The sequence below is a fragment of the Rousettus aegyptiacus genome, unplaced genomic scaffold (assembly GCF_014176215.1).
Source record: "Rousettus aegyptiacus isolate mRouAeg1 unplaced genomic scaffold, mRouAeg1.p scaffold_m13_p_3, whole genome shotgun sequence".
NCBI lineage: Eukaryota > Metazoa > Chordata > Mammalia > Chiroptera > Pteropodidae > Rousettus > Rousettus aegyptiacus.
Window position 1 is genome coordinate 60378142 of NW_023416306.1, and position 20032 is coordinate 60398173.

General features: G+C 37.0%; 1 protein-coding gene across 2 annotated transcripts in view; it reads left to right on the forward strand.

Annotated features, from left to right (window-relative positions):
• Nucleotides 1-7980: 7980 nt before the first annotated feature.
• DENND4C (DENN domain containing 4C) overlaps nucleotides 7981-20032 on the forward strand; it is an 87488-nt gene continuing 75436 nt past the window's right edge. Inside the window, exon 1 of one of the 2 annotated variants that reach the window (XM_036218367.1) lies at nucleotides 7981-8114. The gene's annotated coding sequence lies outside the window, so the exon portion shown is untranslated. The remainder of the gene's footprint in view (nucleotides 8115-20032) is intronic. The other variant, XM_036218366.1, reaches the window with a different exon arrangement.

The window sequence follows — 20032 nt, forward strand, 5'->3', positions numbered from 1 at the left end:
GAAAGATGGTGATATCTTAAAAAAAAAAAAAAAAGAGAGTGAGAGAGAGCAAAAACATATCGAAAGACAAGATAATGGTTTCACTTTCTTTTTTTCTTTTTAACCACTGAAATATTTCAAATCACCTCTCTGAAGTCTGGCATATTGATTGCCATAATTCCAATAGGTTAAAGAATGAAAACGACTTGATTGATAAACATTGCTGAATACCTAGAGATACAAATAGCACTGAGGATATAAAGCCTGTCTGCTTCTGACCTACAAAGTTTACAGATCAGACCATCATCTTTATCAGGCTGCTGATTCTACTAGGACCTGAGCTTCCACCCAAGCTAAATCAAGTGTATAACAGGAATTCTTTGACATTGTGAAGCCAGATTATTCAACTATATTTATAATTTCCATTATCATCTTCAGTCATTGTTCAAAATATAAGTTCTTTTGGTCACACTTTTTGTGCTGCTCACACCTTTGTTTCCTATTCCTACTCCTGACCTCCTACTAGCGGAGAGTGCCATTGGGGCATTAGGGAGTGGCTTCACATCTTCCATGAATGCTTTTAGCTACGTCTATTTTTTTGTATGGAGATGTGACATTTTTCCAATCAGTGACACTCGTAAGTCCCTTCTGTTATAGACATTCTGGCTACCACTATTCGCTCTTCTTTTACAAATCTTTCCACTCTGCCTCTTGAGAATTTCTTGGTAACAGATTTCTCCTCTGTAACCTATTCACTGAACACTTTCCACCTGGATCTCCCCTGAGGACTCCTAATTGAATTCTAGTTCTTCCATGAACACATTGCTTGCCACTGTCTATATTGGAGACTGCTCACTCTGCAATAGGCAATGTATCTATAAGTCACAAATTAGGGTCTCTACCCACATTTCTATATTATTATCATTGATTTTTATTTTCATAAAAATCTTAGCTCCCTTGGGACTCCAGCCATTTGTGACCCACTCTCTGTCTGCTTTATTTTTCTGGACTCTTGTTTGGATGGGCAAGTAAATCAAACAAACTTTTGTTGGATCCCTACTACAGGAGCTGGCAAACTTTTTCTGTAAAGGATCAGATAGCAAATATTTTTGTCTTTGCTGGCCATATGGTCTCTGTCACACTCTTCAATTCTGCCACTGTAGTGCAAAAGCAGCCACAGACAATAGTAAACAAATGGGCATGACTGTGTACCAACCCTGGTCCAAGTAGCATATATGCCAATAGATAGGACAGAGGTTTTACATACAATATCTCATTGAAAACTACAATGGCAATTCTCCAATAGAATTGGGGTCATACACAATGACAGTTAAGCCGCGCGCATAGTGACTGGCCTATAGTAGGTACTTGATAAATGGCTGCTGCAAATCATAATAATTAATCTTAAATGACTCTGCAAGATGGATATGTTATGCATGAGGAAACAGAGGCTCAGGAATGTTAAATAGCTTGAGGGAGTAAGTAAAAATACTAGGATTCAAAAGCCTTAATTACCCGCTCTGTCCTGTCCCAATGAATTGGGTTTTGATTGAGTTTGATTTAATTGTAGAAATCTAGGTGGCATGAGTAGTAAGTTCCAGGAAATATGAATCTGGAGTTTAGAGCAGTGGGACTAGATTTAATTTTCTGCAGAAAACTACCTTCTCCTTTTAGTTTCTTAATTAATGACCCTCATTAGGAATTATTAGCACATCAAGAATATTAAAATAGCAATTAACCTTGGTAACTAAAGTAAATGCAAATACAATTTTTCCTTTGACAGACAAAAAAATGCTCTAATAATTCTTAATGAAGGCAACAGGCATCAGTAAATAAACAATTAAACTGAGAACATGTCACTCAAGTCAACACAGAATTCGCTAACTTGCTGTTCTCTTTTAGGCATTAATCAGTGAATGGTTATTGCTATCACAGAATTGTTCACAATAATATTTAATGCTCTGGACCCAACTCGAAGAACTTTTTTTACATAGACTGTACAGGGAAAAAATAAGGATAATTAAGAGTCCCAGAGATTTCAGACATGCTCAGGCATATCTGCAGGATTGGAGAGGTGTGGCCAGCTGAGGTTTACTGTTTTTCTGTTTAGCCCAAGTGATGTCCTCCCTAACCCCCAGTTCAGGTGACTCACCTTTGGATTTGGGGGTTGGAGAGGACATTATTTGGCAAGAGAGAGGAGATTGGTGGTACCATGTAAAGGAATGAAGTAGCTTAAAAAGGAATAGTTTTGGGGGAGGTGAAACACAGGGAGGGAATAAGAGTTGTGTTTTGAACATGTGAAGTGTGAGATGCCATTTAGACACTGGAGGTAGTTTGATGGTTAAATCCATAGCTCAGGGAAATCTGGGGCCAGTGAGGTAAATTTGGTAGTGAACAACATATAGATAGCATTAACATCATTGAGATGAATAACATCACCTAAGGTTAAAGAACAGGATAAACCTGGAACAGCAAAAAGGAATGAAATCATCCTGTTTTCTATTGATCCTTTTTGAGACAGTTTCTAGTATTCGCTTCATTCTTTTCTCCTCTTCTGTGTGAAAGGAGCCATAAAACTAGGAGAAACTTTGAATGGATTTTAAAGTTATCAGCATCAGATCCCAATTCTTTTCTTTTCTTTTTTTAATCAGGGCATATTAAACAACACTGTCTATTGAATTGAGATTTAATATAAGCTAGAAATTATTACCTTTGAGATTTGTAGGCAGTCCGATTTTATGTATTATAGCATATTTTATCTGAATATTGAACCATTTTAGGAGGGGAAAACTTAAAAAGGGGAGTCCCTACCCTATGTTCTTTGAAGCATGGAGGAAGCTGGAAAAATTTTAGGCCTGGGATAGCAACATTCTAGTTCATCAAAGAGGTGTTTGGAAAACTTGAACCCTCCAGGCAGGAGTTGTATCCAAGGGAATAGATCCATGAGGAATGGGAAGGGGTGGAGAGATGATGTAATATCAATATTTCTAGGTTGTCATTAAAAATTAATATTGAATAATATACATTTATATGTTAAATGTATATTTAATAATATATTAATTTTTAAGTGGTGAGAGTGGCCTTATGGTTACATTTTTAAAAAAGTTATCTTTTGGAGATACATGTTGAAATATTTACAGAAAAATGAAATGTCAAGTATTTACTTGGGGAGGAGTGGGAAGTGTATATGGGATTATATGAAACAAGATTAGCTATGAGTTGAAGCTGGCTGATGGATACAAAAGAGTTCATTATACTATTTTTGTTTATGCTTATATTTTTTGTGTTCTAGAATAAAATGTTTTAAAACAATCTTTGGACTAAGGAATACATGTATTTCTTGACTTGTGGTCAAGACGATTTTATATGATGTAACGAATACCAAAACTGAGGTTCACTAAAAGGAGTTTGGAGGAGGCAGGTAAGAGTTGAGCTTTGGTCAGGATAGCAACATTTCTGTGAGCAGGAAAACTAGGAACATATGTAGATGGATGGATATGGACAAGTGCCAGTAAGGGAGAATGGCTATATTTGGAGTTGTTAGGTGCTAAAGTGGTATTCAATTTACCACAGACATTGAATGCTAATAGTGGAAAAAGACTGAGGGTGGAGGACTACAGCCTTCCACTTAAAATACTGTAGAGAGCCCATAAAAGCCAGCCATGGATAGCAGGTCTTGTGTCTCAGATATTCATATAGAGTATCTTCCTGCTTACTCTCTCTGTCATTATTTGTTTTTCTCCTTCTGTTAATCCCTACTTTTTTTTTTTAGGACATTGTTTTCTGAATCACTTACTCTCCTCTAACTCAAGACTAAGAACTTTGTGTCAGTCTTTTCTATTCCTAGTCCATGTTTGGCTTGTAGGCTTAGAAAAAAAAAAAAAAAGCTGGATAAAAAATGTGCTGAGTAACTCCACAAGACTTTAGATGAGCCCATTCTGATAACACTGAGACAAAAGTTCCCAGCCAGATAAGATACTGGAGTGGAGTACAAAGAGAAGAATGTGCTAATGCTCTCTGTGGAGAAGTAGAATGCACTGGGTCCTTTAGATATCATATGAACAAAACAGATCTAGTGTTTGTTGATGCCATTCTTACTTAAAACTCTAAAAGAAAGAAACAACAGGAGTTCAAATCCTGTTTTCAAAATCGATGAGGGGCTGAAACCAAATAACTCGCCAATTTACAACATGCAGACTATACATCGGAAGTGAAAAGCATGCTCAGATTTTCATGCTGTAGAAGCTGTCCTAGGGAGTCTGAAGCAGGTATTGTTTGAGAAAATGAAGAGCTATGAATTTAGTAGTTTCTCCTCTATACTCAATTATGAAATCACCAAAATTGAGATTGGGAGACTCCAAGTGAGTCAATAAACTTCACTGGGCTTTAAGTTCCCCCATTTATCAAATGAAATAATCAGAACACATGATCTCTCAGCTCTAAACTTATGATTCCATGAAATATTTAAAACTTTTTATTATGGGAAATTTCAAAAAGGCATAAAAAGTAAACAACATAAGGAGCCTTCGAGTACCAATCTACTTCAACATACATCCAATTTTGTTTTACCTAAACCTCTACTTACTCATCCTCCCATCTCCATTGCATTATTTTGAAGTAAATCCTAGACATCATATGAAATACATTTTAATGAATTCTCTTAGAGCAAAGACAGTCTATAAATAACAGATTAGGTAAAGTCGGTCTTTCTACTTTTCTTGGATACCTTCTCTCACTGCAATTGTAAACAGTATCATTAAACTCAGCTTTATAGAATGTTAAGTATCATATGCTAAACCCAGTTATATTCATTAAAGAAAGAGCTACCATTAACGAGCACTTGCTATCTTCCAGTGTTGTATTAGTGACCCATTGCTGTGTAACAAACGATCCTCAAACTTTGCAGCTGGAAATAAGAAACATTTATCTCCTCATAGTTTCTGTGAATAAACAACCCAGGAGCAGCTTAGCTGGGTGATCCTGGCTCAGAATCTGTCAGGAGGCTGTAGCTGAGGTGCTGGCTATGGCTGCAGTCATCTCAAGGTTCAACTTGGCTAGGATCCAATTCTAACTGACTCACACACAGTTGCAGGATAACATGGTGGCTGGCTTCCTCCAGAGTGAGCAACTAAGAGGACAAGAAGGAGAATCCAAGACTGAAGCCACAGTCTTTTGTTGGAGAAATCTCATCATTTCTGATGTATTCTGCAAGTTAGAAGCCACTCAATAACTCCACCCCACCCACACATAATGGAAGAGAATTACACAAGGGCATAAACCAGGAGGCAGGTATCATTGTAAGCTACAATGAGAGGCTACTTCGTGCTAAGTTCTGATTACTGAACTTTGTTTGATAGTTATAGTTTATTATAAATTAACAAATGATCTTAATTCTTCTAAATATAATCCTACTCAATTTACATATGAAGAGAATTAAGTAACTTGCCTAAGAATGGAGTATAAGAAAGTGAGAGAAACTGATTTATTTCAGTCATTCATCAAATATTTTTTGAGATCCTATTATATGTTGGTTATTCTGCTAGGTACTGGGGATCCGGAAGAGAAAATGACATGTAAATACACATGTGACACATGTGAACCCTGCTCTCACAGGGCTTACAATCTAGTATGGAATTCGGACATTAATATTAATTCAGACAGAAATATTAATTACAGATTAAACTGCTAGATTTATAATTCTTTTGTTAAACATGGGGTTGAACAAAACAGTTAAAAAGAAGTATAGACGTATAAAGTATAAAGGTCTTTGAATATTCCTATGAAAAGCAATGCTTAGAAGTTTTTGAAGAGAACACATAAGATGAAAATCTTGTGTCATGCTGCAGCACTGTTGACGGCTGTCAAAAATATCTTAAGAAAATTTTCAACGTTTCCATTCAACTTTTCATTACTGATCCACAGAAATCTGCAATGACCATGCTCAATCAGATGTCTGTATTTCCCTCTTCAATGGGCTGAGTGATTCTTCTATGCATTCTTATATTTATACAAGACTCAACTGAAACTGATATATAGTGATTATGACAATTATTTTGTTATTGGGTTCTCCAGCTTCCCCTCCACTTTTTAGAATTAAAGATTTATGTTAAAAATTAAAATGAACTAATTTCAGCCCTGGGCACATAAAAATGCAGTTGAGAAGGCTGCTGAATCAAGGAATTTCAGACCCAGAAACAGCTGCCTTAAACAAAAAATTAGGCCCAAAAGATACAAGTGCACTCTGTGAAATTTCGGGTAGAAAATAGCAATGAAAATCTATAGGACAATTAAAATAGTGAAAATAATTATAGAGATTCTGAAATTGTACATTGCAAATTGAGAAAAATCTGTTAATCAAATGGAAGAGATACTGGCTTCTTTTCATTTCTATGGGTGCAGAAGTCTGGGAAAAGAGGAAAAAACTCATAATCCATGAATGTTAATGAAATGTGCCCATTAAGAAATCTTGTCTATAGTAAATGTTTTGAAACTACTAATTAATTTACCCTTGAGAGAGGACAAGAAGTCCACAAGCTAAACTTCTAAGTATTAAACTTCTGTCTAGATTGTCAGACTGGTTTCCAATGAGCTCAAATTGACTCCAAAGTATTACTAAATAAGCCTATTTCTATTGCTGTGCATTTCTACTGAATCGATTGACTGCTAATGTGGTTAGAAAAAGTTTCTCTTGTTGACTACCAAATTCAAATTACCCATATATACAAATAAACTTCAGAAGCAAATTTACAACAGGGCCCTCATGATTGGGCTCTAATCTCATACTTTTTGGCAAAAATACAGATTGAATGAGAAAGTAATTATCAGGAACGTGGTCATTATATATGTAAATACTCATTAGATATGCACAAAGCTTACCAGTTATAATTTTGACCTGCCATGGAATTTGTGAAGTCACTCGCCAATTTTTTTTGGGGGGGGAGGAAGGAGATAAAAGTTCTCCTACTTTTCAAACAATTTGCTTCTTCTCAAATAAGTAGCTGTTATTCTTTCTCACTATAACTTCAAACAGTTGCCAAAAATATCTCGCAAAATCAGCATTAATGAGAAATGACAATGCATGCGTCCGTGTAGATAGACTACGCTTACTTAAGAGGCAGGAGAGCACTGATTATTTGAACACGCGTTTTCCATATTCGTAGTTCCCATTCCGAAACTCGGGCGAGGTAGCGACGCAAAGCCTGTTCAAGGACTCTCATGGGGAGCTGCAGCCGGGAAGGGACTTCGCGCAGCGCCAGTTCGCGGATCTCTCTCCGGCCTCAGAGGCTCACAGTCATGCGTGAGAATTCCGATTCCCACCCTCGGAAAGAAACTTCTCGTCCAGAGACCTGCATCCCTCCACGCACTCTGCTCAGTGATTTTGGGCGATTCGGTGTCACTTTCCCCGTCTTTGAAAAACCCGAGGAGTACCCGCCACCTGCCTGAGGCCAAGGCAGTAAACCCCCAGCACACAGTGAATCTGGGCCCCGCAGGACGGGTGCAGAGCAGGGCCCAGGGGCCCTCCTTCCCAGCTGTTTCTGCTTGGGACCCGCCCAGACGTGAAGGAAGGGCTCACAGGCTGGCGGGGTCCGTACCCCCCGCGCGCCGGGGTCCCCGCAGTCGGCAAGGGGCAGCGGTGACGGCGCGGCCTCGGCCCTCCCAGGGGTGGGGCTCGAGCGCTGCCCCGCCCCACGCCTTCCCTTCCCCACCCCTCCCCCACGCCCTTTTCCATCCGCCCCCGCAGTAGGAAAAGGAGAGGGAGGAGGGTAGGAAAGTGCTGTTCTGGGGAAAGGGGCGGAAGGAGGGGGGGCGGAAAGGAAAAGGGACCAGAAATATGGCCGTCAGCTGTCGGGGTGGCGGTGCCGTGGGCAGCTCCTAGGCGACCCCACGCCCCCAAGGCCGGCCTCCGCGGAGCCGAGGCGCCGGCGCGAGCTCGCGCTCCCGGACGTTTCCCCCGGCGCGCGCTGCGCCCCTCGAGACCCGGCGGCGCAGGCGCAGAGCGGGCCGTGGCGGCGGCGGCGCCCGGGGAGCGAGTACCCCGCCCGGCGCTGCCGAGGGCGCCCAGGCCGCGAAGCCGGCGCTTTCATGCCCCGCAAAGGGGCTGTGTCCGGGTGGCGCTGACGGGGAGCGGCCGGCAGGTGAGTGTGCGGCACAGGGCCTTCCGCGCAGGAGCCCTGCGTCGCGCCCCCGCGGGTCCCGCGCTGCGGCACGGGGACGGCGCTGGGCAGGTAGCTGCTCGTAGGTGCTGAGTTCCGAGGGCCCGCCTGCGGGGGTCGCCGAGGAGGTGGAGAGTGGCGGGGCTGGCGTTCCCGGCCTAGTTTCTCCGCGGTTTCCGGGGGCGGGGAGTCCCCGGAGCCTGCGGGGCCTGATGGAGAGGTTGCGCCAGGAAGAGCCTCCCTGCGCCGCCCGGGCTCCCGAGAACCAGTTGCGTGGAAGCGCGAGGCGTCGGAGCCCTACGGACCGCAGGGGCGACGGCCGCCTGGGTGGGGGCAGGGTAGGGAGGGGGCGGGGATCGGGGGTCCCGGGGGAGTGGGGGCCTGGGGTAGTGCGGGTGGGGAGGTAGGGTTCTCCAGAAAGGTCACGGGACAGCAGGAGCGAACTGGGAGCCTGGGCAGGTGTCGCAGGTGAACTGAGGGCATTTCCTCCTCTGCCATTCTGTTGCGGATGACTTTTAGGAAGGCAAATTCCAATAAACTGCGAGTGACTAAACACAAAACCAACTAATGAGCCCCTGGTGCTGACTCCTGTAAAGAGCTGTAACTTTTCTGCGTTGAGGATGCCATCCATATTTTTATCCTCCCTTTTTCTGCTTCACAGAACTTTTCCCTCCCGAAGACCGTCCCTTATCAGAACAAATAAGGAATGACCCAGTTCTTAAATAGTACACCCTTTTCCCGATTATGTGTTTGTTTCACACGGGGAAGTTAGGGCAGTTACCGCAGTTACTTGAGCAAAAATGTGAGGGCAAATTTCGTCTCCGGTAACGAACCCTCAGTTGTCTGTGTGTTTTTTGCCGCAGAGAGATTGTCAAGCGTTGTAGTCTGGGAAATTGACTGCTTAATTGAAATTCCATGCCTAATTTTGTGAAAACCCGCGTTAAAGCGTTTTCTCTAGACCCCAGTTTACAGTAGGAGTAGGTTTATCCTTTCGTTCTCCCGGTTTAGAAGGTGAAGGGCATAGTTAGATAAGGGAGAATGTTGTGCTAAGGAGCTTACTTTTTAAATATTTGATTTGAGGTGATCATGTGGATTAAGCAGCTATCTGAATGCCGAGCGTTATATGATTTTCTATGTACACGTGGTAAGAGCGAAATTAGTTGCAAAAAGAGAGTATCTCTGAGCTTTAAAGGATAACTATTGATCAGTATTATCAGGAAAAAAAAACACTCGTATATTATTTTCTGCCCTGTTCTTTATATTACTGTTAAAAAGTTGGGAAACAGCTTTCTTGGTGTGAGACTGGGAACTCTGAAATGAACTTAGTAGTATTCATGTGGGAGCCTCTCATATAGTCTTGCGTTGACTCGTTTTTCTAGTAATGGCAAACTCAAAACACACTTTGCCCTCATTGCTATCTCCTGTAGCCGTTTTTCGAAATACTTGATTGGGATTAGGGATCTGATCTTTTGTACTACTGATTTTAGTGAACTGGTAATATGTCACTTGCCTTTGACTGTAGTAACACATTTAGTGTATTACTGTTTGGACTTGTTAATTTAGATAATAGAAAGTATGATGTTAGAAATGTTGAAGTTGTAGATTGGAGTATTTTGCTCTTTAGTAATTTGTAAATCAGTGCATTCTGTTGTTGAGAGTAAACATAGTATTTTGTAGTATAAACTTGAACTTTCAGCTGAAGAAATTGGCAGTTGAGTTGGTGTATGGAGACCATTCTTAAAATGTAAATGTTTTGAATTACAAGAAACTGCAAGGCTGTAACAATTCATGGTGCCAGACTTGGAAGGTTATTTGGTCGAGATGCTCTCTATAAAGAAACATGTTAAGTATCTGCAATAAAAGCTAACTTGTAGCTCTGCACAAGGGATTTGGCATGATAAATAATAACCCAACAAGGCACTTTTGCTCTTTATATAGCCGCCAGTTAAGACCAAAACATTTCATATTTTCATGGAGTTTATTGCCAAGACAGATACTGATTTTGCGTTGACTTTACTGCTTAGTTTGAAAGTTAAGTTTCAGTCTTATCCTTGCAACCTCAGCACAGCTTGTAAAGTAAAAAGAAAAGCTGCTGAGTCAGAGGCGGGTTGTCTCATTGGGTCTTTCTAATTAGCAAAATGAAATTTCTGTTCTAATTTGCATTTTCAATATATTATGATTACTGAAATTTAGATAGTAAAGGCAAATAAGCTTTCATAATACTTAGATTTAAATCTTATCTTTTCTATTCTGGTGTCATAATTTGTACCTCTTTCAAGTTGTCATTTTAACAGACTTGTAATGATGGGATGCCTTATTGGAATTGGAGATTCCTTTATGAGTTAAAACTTGGAGAAGGAGTTGTAAATAGTACAGCTAGTGTGAAACAGTGAGTCTTTGGCATTATTGTTTGAAATTTAAAACAGTATTTTTGTGGGAAGAATTTAAGTAGTTTCTAAACTCAGATTTTTTTCTACTTAGTTTGTCCACATTGTACATAATGTAAATAAGTGTAATAGAATTAATGTGGTATTCAGAAACCTTTATATTGGAAAATAATATAACATGATTAAAGGAAATTCAAAAGGAAAACAATTTAGTTCTCACATTTACATTTTCCTATGCTTTAATTCTATTATACTTGCATAATATTTAATTGGTATAGTATACTAATCTTATCTATACTTATTTATAATTCTGTGGTTAATGTTCCTATAACATTACTATTTTAAATTTGAAACAGTAATATCAAAGACCCACTGTTTCACACCAGCTATACTAATATACAACTCTTTTTCCAAGTTTTAACTCTTATAAAGGATTCTCCAATTCCAACAAGTGTGTAGTAATTGTATGTAATTATCTTTTAAACATAACATGTTTTTCCTGGTGCTGCATATTAGTATTATTTTGTAGTTTTACTAAGTTTTATAGCCACAGTTTATTTAACCATTTTCCTATCTTTTGACATTTTAGTAATTCCACTTTTTTTTTACTCTTAATGCTTCAGTGAAATCACTTTGCTAATATGCTAGGCCAAGCCCAGTTAATTTTAAATTTTTGAAAAAGTAAACATTCTCTGAAAAGCTGTTTTTTTTCCACAGTGGATCATTAGTTCTCCTATAATACAGTATTTAGTTGAGAACTAAATTAAAGCAATGTGAAAAACTGTAGATGTGCATGTGACTTGAATTGAAAAGGAATCAAAATATAAATTCATAATTCTTCCTGTTACTGACTTGCTACAAGTTTCTGTGTCTATTTTACAACATAATAAGCAATATTCTTTCATTTATATTAGTTTCAGGTGTACAGTACATTGGTTAGACATTTATATAATTTATGAAATGATTTCTCTGATTACTCTATCACTCATCTGACTCTACACATAGCCATTACAATACTATTGATCATATTCCCTATGCTGTACTCTATGTCTCTGTGACTATTTTTTAACTCTATACTTCTTTAACCCTTCACCTTTTCTTCTAGCCCCTCAACCCCTCTCCCCTCTGGCAGTTGCCAGATTCTTCTCTGTATCTGTAGGTCTGTTTTCGTTTAGTTTGTTCCTTAGATTCTGCGTGTAAGTGAAAATCATGTAGTATCTATCTTTCTGTCTGACCTCTTTCACTCAGCATAATAATCTCTAGGTCCATCTATTTGCTTACAGATGGTAGGATTTCTTTTTTTTATGACTAATTCCATTGTACAGATGAACCATAACTTCTCTATCAGATCATCTGTTGATGGGCATTTAGGTTGCTTCCATATTTTGGCTATTGTGCATAGCAATGAACAATATTCTTAAAAATATTAAGAATTCTTAGAATATTGCGGGATGTATTTCTAAGCATACCTTAGTTCAGCTAAACCTTATATCTACAAATCTAGATTTGTAATCTTTTGTCTTAAAATTCATTTTTATAAGATTTTTAAAACTATGAAATATTTTATAAAGGATTCCTTGAATCTAGGTGTTTTATCAGTTATGTGCGGTTTATGTCTTAATGTATATCTTAATTTAGGTATGCTTAAATACGAAAAGCAAAAATGTTAGTACCTTTTTTAATTATGGAGAGGAGCATCTATTAAATAGGTGGTATGCTATCTGCTAAGGAGAAAAAGACCAACATTCAATCTAAATATTAAAGGTTAGTAGGATGAGCAGTCTTATAAATAAGCACCATAACTACAACATGACAGATCTAGAATAGAGCAAACTACACGAGAAGAGCAGAGGGAAATACCTAACTGCTTTGTGTGGATTATAGATAGTTTACATAGAAGACATTTGATTTAAAACTCAGTGATGTGGAAAGGCACAAAGTAATGAAAGAATGTGGTGGATTTTATTAAAACGCAAGTAATTGTAGCTAGAGGTGTAAGTAGGGGCTGTGTCATGAAGGATCTTAAGTGTCAAGTAAGAAATTAAGAACATACATTTTGAGGAACAGAGAGGCATTTAATGTTTTTAAGCTGTTAAGTACCTTTGGCTCTGTTGTGAAGGGTGGATTGGGAGAGCAGCTTCAGGGAGGGTGCTGGTTCATCAACTAGAAGAAGAGCTTGAAGGCTTCTAGGTGAGAAGTGAGAACAGCAGTGGTAGGGATGGAAAAAGATGGATAGAATTGAGAACTATTATATAATACAACCACTTTTGGTTTGAAAGCCCTGTCTCTTTAGCCTTATCTTCTGCTTGCCCATTGTGCACCTGTTGCACCAGCCTGCTTTCAGGTTCTCTCCCTTTGAGCCCTTGCATACACTGTTGCATTTACATGTTACGTTTTCGAGGGGTCTTTCCTGATCACATTGTCTGATTAGGGAGATCAGTTATTATCATGGCACCTTTTTATTTTATTCTGTAGAATTACCCTCCTGCCCCTTTACTAGTTTGGAAGTTATATGCAGTCTCACTCTTTATTTTTTCTAAGTGTGGGTCTATTTCTGATCTCTCTTTTTTCTGTACCATTGGTCTATATGTCTATCCTTAATACAGTATTATTTTGTCTTTTTTACTGTTTCTTTATAGGAAGTCTTGGAATTAGCCTTCCAAGTGTTCTCCAACATTGCTTTTTCAAAAAAATTGTTTTTTTTTTTTAGATATGTAGCATTTTCATATAAATTATAGAATAAGCTTATCAGTAACTACAAAAAGCCTATGGGGAGAATTGACATCTTAATATTCAGTCTTCTGATACTTATCATGGCACATCTCTCTATTTATTTGGGTCTTTTTAGTTTTTTTTCTGCACTATTTTCATTTTATAGGTTTTACACATATTTTAATTTATTCCTAAAGGTTTCATGTTTTTTTGATACTATCTTTTGTCGACGATACTGTATTTTAAAATTTTTTCCAATTATTTGTTAATAGTATATAAAAATATACTTGGTTCTTTTGCATATTGACCTTGTATTCTGTTGCCTTACTAAATTCACTTTTTACTTCTAGTAGCTTTTATGTGGATTCTTCAGGATTTTCTTCGTATACAATCATAATGTCTAAGAGAAAGCCAGTTTTGCGTCTTCATTTCCAATCAGTATACCTTTTCCTTTTCTTTCCTCATTGCCGCTAGCTAGATTAGTGCTATTTGCTGGAAATATAATGTAAGCCACATATGTAATTTAATGTTTTCTAGAAGCCCCACACTAAGTAGCAAGTGATGTTAAATTTAATACATTTTTATTTCACTATGTCCAAAATGTTATTCACAATGTGTAGTATTTTTTTCTAGCCTTGCCATAATAATGGCCACAAACCGGTTGTGTGGTTTAAAGCAACAGAAATTTATTCTGTCACAGTTCTGGAAACTAAGTGTGAAATCAGGGTGTCACCAGGGACATGTTCTCTCTGAAGGCTGTGGGAAAAAATCCTTTCTTGCTGCTGCTTATATCTGGTGTTTGCTGGCAGTCCTTAGATTTCATGAGTTGTTGAAGTTATTGGCATAAAAGTGTCTATGATATTTCCTTGTTATTTTTTTAATGTCTAAAGGATCTATATTTTCATTAGTTATTTTTGTCTCTTGCTTTTTTTCTTGATTTAGAGGTATCAATTTCTATTGCTATTGTTTGTCCATTTTCAGTTTCATTTATTTCTGCTCTTTTTATTTTTTTCCTCTGCTTTTGGTTTAATATGCTTTTCTTTTTCTAGCATCTTAAGGTGGACACTTAGATCATAGATTAAAAACTCATTTTTTTTCCTGAGGTAAGTGCTGAAGGCTATAAATTTTCTTCTAAACACTTTTTTAGTTGCATCTCACAAGTTGATTCCTGTTATTTTTCATTCAGTTTAAAATATTTTCTGATTTCTCTTGTGATTTCTTATTTGATCCATGGATTATTTAGAAGAATGTTGTTTTTAATTTCTAGATACTTGGAGAAGTTATAAGCTATTTTTCTATTACTGATTCCAAATTTAATTCCATTGTGCTCAGAGAACATGTTCTGTTTGACTTATATACCTTTAAATGTATCCATGCTTGTTTTATGGGTCAGCTTATGGTATATTTTGGTGAATTTTCTGTATGCACTTGAAAAACGTTTGTATTTTGTTGTTGTGGGAGAGTGTTCTGGAATACCAATATATTAAGGTAGTTGATAGTTTTTCAAATTTTATATATCCTAACTGGTTTTCTGTATACTTGTTGTAGGAATTATTGAGTGAGGATTATTGAACTCTCTTTAATTGTAGATCTGTTTATTTCCCCTTTTCAAGTTGTCAGTTTTTGTGTCTTATACTTTAATGCTTTCTTGTTAGATATATGCATGTTTAGGGTTGTTATGTGTGGTGAATGAACTCTTACTGATATTATGAAACATTTCTCTTTATCCCTGCTCTGAAGCCTGCCTTTGTCTGTTAATATGGTCAGTCTAGCTTTCTTATACGATTTCGAATTATTTTGCAAGGGAGATTTGTCTCTCTTCCTTCATTTGTTCATTCATGTTGTTAATTTATATCAGTAAGGACCTGTGGATATTTATTTTATACTTTTGGCTATAACCCAATACTACTTTATTAACTCAAATTATTCCAGCCTTGGCTGTTGTGAGCTTTTTCAGTTGGCTTCTGTTCTCCTTTGACAGACACCCAATTAATGTGAGTTTGTTTATTTGTTTACTTATTTTTTGAGCACTTACCTTCTGGCACTAAAAAAATGTTGCACACTTATTTTGCGTATTTCTTGTCCCAATCTTGTAATCACCCATTTCTTCAAGAAGCCTTGATTCCTTTTATTGGAGAATGGTATTAAAAACCAAGATTTGTGTGCTAGGTACTCCAATTAGCCACTAGGGTATCTTTACTTCGAGGCTTTCTCAGCTGATTGAACAAGGAAATATACTCGTGGGTGTTAACCTGTTATATACGTATGTCTATAAATCTATGTATAATATCTGTGTTTATATTAAGCTATATAGAAATTTATACAGAGCCTCCAACTTTAATCCATTACTACATGAATCATCCTAGCCTCCTCCCTTGCTTATCTGTAAATTCCTTCTCTAACAGTGAGAAATCTGGCTTCCCATTAATCATCCATTTTGTAATTGTTCAGTTTTAATATATATACATATATATAGCAATATCAGAATTGTTAACTTGTATCCATGTGGGAAACAATTTTATCAACTAGAATGCCTGTTTACAGTTCCTTTTGACTTTGGTTTTACAGACGCCATTCATTTCTAATGTTATTTTGGGTAGCATCTCTTCCCTCCCACCCACTTTATGAGATTGCTTCATACATTTGTAATACAGTTATATTCTCTCGATCTACTCCACAGTCCTTCAGGGGATCCCCTGACCTTAATGGTTTTTAAACAGTTTTGCATGCATAAAAGCTCATTCTCCATGCTGTAAAGTTCTGTGAATTTTGACAAATGCATAATGTTATGTATCCACTATTACAGTATCAAACAGAATAGTGTTACCGCTATAAAAAATCTGTACTTGAACTCTTTGACACTCTGCCTCACCACAAAGCCTTGGAAATTATCTCTTTTTACTGTTTCTGTAGTTTTGCCTTTTCTAAACTATCATATAAATGGAATCATATAGTATGTAGCCTTTTCAGATTGGCTTCTTTTACTTTGCAATATGCATTTAAGGTTCCTCCACATTTTTTTTTTTTTTTTTTGTGGCTTGATAGCTCATTTCTTTTTATCACTGAATCATCCATTGTTTGGATGTATCACAGTTTTTTATCCATTCACCTATTGAAGAATGTCTTTTTTGCTTCCAGTTATTGGTGATTATTGATCAATCTGCTAGATCAATCTGCTATAAACATTGTGTGTAGGTTTTGTGTGGATCTAAGTTTTAAAATCAATTAGGGTAAATACCTATGAAAGTGGTTGCTGGATCATATAGCATGCCTATGTTTTAGCTTTGTAAGAAACATTAAACTCTTTCAAAGTAGCTGTTCCTTTTTTTCATTCCCATCAGCAATGAATGCAAATTCCTGTGTTATGAACAATATAGATGTCTAACCAATCTACTGTCTACCTGAAACTAATTTAAATAAATTAAAAAAAAGAAAAAAAGTTCCTGTTGTGCATCCCTCATCAGCATTTAATATTGTCAGTTTTCAAAAAATTTTAGCCATTCTAAAAAAGTGTGTATTGGTATCTCATTATTTCAGTTTGCATTTCTCTAATGACTAATGATGTTATTTTTTCACATATGTATTTGCCATAAAAGATCTTTTGCCCATTTTCTTAATTGAATTGTTTGTTTTCTTACTGATGAGTTCCAAGAGTTTTTTTCTCTGTTTTGAATACCAGTCCTTTATCTGATATGTATTTGCAGATGGTTTCTCACACTTTGTGGCTTGTCTTTTCATTCTCTTTACAGTGTCATTCACAGAACAGAAGTTTTTAATCAAGTGGACCTTATCAGTTTTTTTTCCCATGGATTGTGCTTTTGATGTATCTACAAACTCATTGCCAAACCCAAGATAGCACAGATTTTCTTCTAGACGTTTTATAGTATTGTACTTTATATCCATAGGTCTGTGATCCATTTTGAGTTACTTTTTATAGAAAGTATAAAGTCTCAGTCTAAATTCATTTTTTTTTTTTGCATCCAATTTTCCCACCACTGTGTTTTGAAAGACTATCCTTTTTCCTTTGAACTGCCTTTGCTCCTTGTTTCAAGGTCAGTTATCATTTTACTTTTAATGCATTTTCATCTTTATAGTTAAAACATGTTTCCTATAGAGAGCTTAGAGCTGAGTCTTATTTTTTATCTAGTCTAGTAATTTCTGTCTTTTAATAGGAATGTTTAGACACTTAAAATTTTCCTTTTTAAAGTCAGCTTTATAGAGATAAACTTTATATACCATAAAATCCACCCATTTAAAGGATACAATTCGGTGGTTCTTAGTATATTTACAGAGTTTTACAATCATCAGTATAACCTAATTTAGAGCATTTTCATCACTCCAGAAAGAAACCTTGCATCCATTAGGAGTCTCCATCCAATCCCCTTCTCCCTTACCGCAGCTCTAGGCAACCACTAATCTGTTTTCTGCCTCTATAGATTTGTCTCTTTTGGACATTTTATATAAATGAAATCATACAATGTGTACTCTTTTGTAACTGGCTGCTTTCATTTAGGATAATGTTAATGAGGTTCATTTATGTTGTATCAGTAGATACTTTATTCCTTTTTTTAAAAATTGTGGAAAATTCATATGACATAAAATTCACCATTTTAACAACTTAAAAATGTACAGTTCATTGGCATTTAGTACATTCACAGTGTTTTGCAACTATCACCACTGTCTCGTTCCAGAGTGTTTTTATCGCCCTAGAAGGAAACCCATTTCCCTTTATGCCTCACTCTCCTTTCCCACTCCCTGGCAACTACTCATCTGCTTGCTTTCTCTATGGATTTGCCTATTTAGACATTTTCTGTGACTAGAATTACACAATATGTGATCTCTGTGCCTGGCTTCTCATACTTAGCAGGATGCTTTCTGGGTTCATTCATGTTATAGCTTGTGTCAGGTAGTACTTCTTTCTTTTTTATGGCTGAATAACTTCCATAGCATAGAATTCATTTTGTTTATTGATTCATAAGTTGATGGACATTTGGGTTATTTCTACCTTTTGTTTGTTTTGACTAGTGCTGCTATGAATATTTGCATACAAGTTTTTATAGGGATATATGTTTTCATTTGTTATGGCAGGTCACTTAAATTTAGTGAAATTATCGATATGGTTGGGTTTGAATCTATTATCTTGCTATTTTGTTTCTAATTCCTCTTGTCTGTCCTTTGTTCCTTTTTGTATTGAGTATATTTTAGTATTCCATTTATTTCCACATTGACTTCTTAGTGATACATCCTTTTTAAGTAGTTGCTTTAGGTTTTATAATATGCATATTTAGCTTATCACAGTCGACCTTCAATCACTATTATGCTACTCCATGTATACCCTAGGACTCTTAATTCAGTATACATCTCTTTTATTCTTGCCCATCATTAAAAAAGAGGATAATATTAGTTTTACTTGATTGAGCTGTTACAAGTATGAAATGAGTCAATGTATGTACTTTTAACATAGCTCATGCTTTTATTTATATTGGGACTAATAGAGGAAAACTTTATTAGAAGTTCTGGAATCTTCACATTGCAGTTTTCTTTTTCACCCCGCCTCAGCTACCCACTTCCATGAACACTTTCGAGACTATCGGTTCATAATTCTGACTGTACACTACAATTACCTGGACAGCTTTAAAAATACTGGTTGTAGTGTGCCACCCTTAGGCATTCTTATTTTATTGGTCTGATATATTTTTTAAAGTGTTCCAGCTAGCTGTAATGTATAGTCAGAGTGGAGAATCTTTACCCTGGACTTCATCACCTTGGTCTGTAACTCAAAATATTTCAAGTATCTAAGTCTGACTTTCATCTTCTGGTTTGGCAGCTCAAATACTCTGGTATCCTATTTTGACATTTCTGGGATTCCATCGAGACTGCCAGGCCATTAGCCATACCACTTTTTCACTTGTCTATCTTGTATGGTAATTTCTTTCCTTATCCAATTACATTGATTTATTGAATGAGAATTTTTTTTTCATGGCAAGATATTTTATTAAACCTATAATTCTTTGTTTAACCACCGTCTTTCCAAAAAATAATTAATTATTTTTAATTGAAGAAATTATTTAAAAATCCCCCCCCCCCCCATTTACTTTCCCCTGTCCTCCTCCCCTCAGGTAACAACTAGTATATTGTCTATGTCCCTGAGTCTCTGTTTGTTTCTCCTGTTCATTTGTTGCTTTTAGGTTTATATTCCACATATAAGCGATATCATGTGATTTTCAACCTTTTCTCTCTGGGTTATTTTGCTTAGTATGATTATTTCAAGGTCCATTCATGTTGTTTCAAATGGCAGTATTTCATCTCTTCTTATGGCTGAGTAATATTCCATTGTATATATGTACCACAGCTTCTTTATCCAGTCATCTATCATAGGACATTTTGGTTGCATCCATGTCCTGGGCACTGTGAATAATGCTGCTATGAACATCGGTGTGCAGATATCTTTTCAGATATGAGTTTTCAAGTCTTTGGGGTAAATACTCAGTAGAGGGATTGCTGGATCATGTGGTAGACAGATCACTGAATGAGAATTTTAATGCCTACTTGTGCTCTGAACTATTTTGTGGGGTCAGATTATCAACTCTCTTCTTCCTCTCTTCTTTCAGTGTAATCAGTTTGATTTTTGAAAAATCCCATTGGTTTTCTGGATGCTGTACCATCCTGATTTTTTTTCTGATTTATGGCAATTGCTTCTCAGTCATTTTCTAGCTTCTCTTCCCTTACCTCTAAAGATTGGAGTGCCCTAGGCTTGGGCCTTATACCTTTTTAAAAATTTTAGTATTTGTCATATTTTAG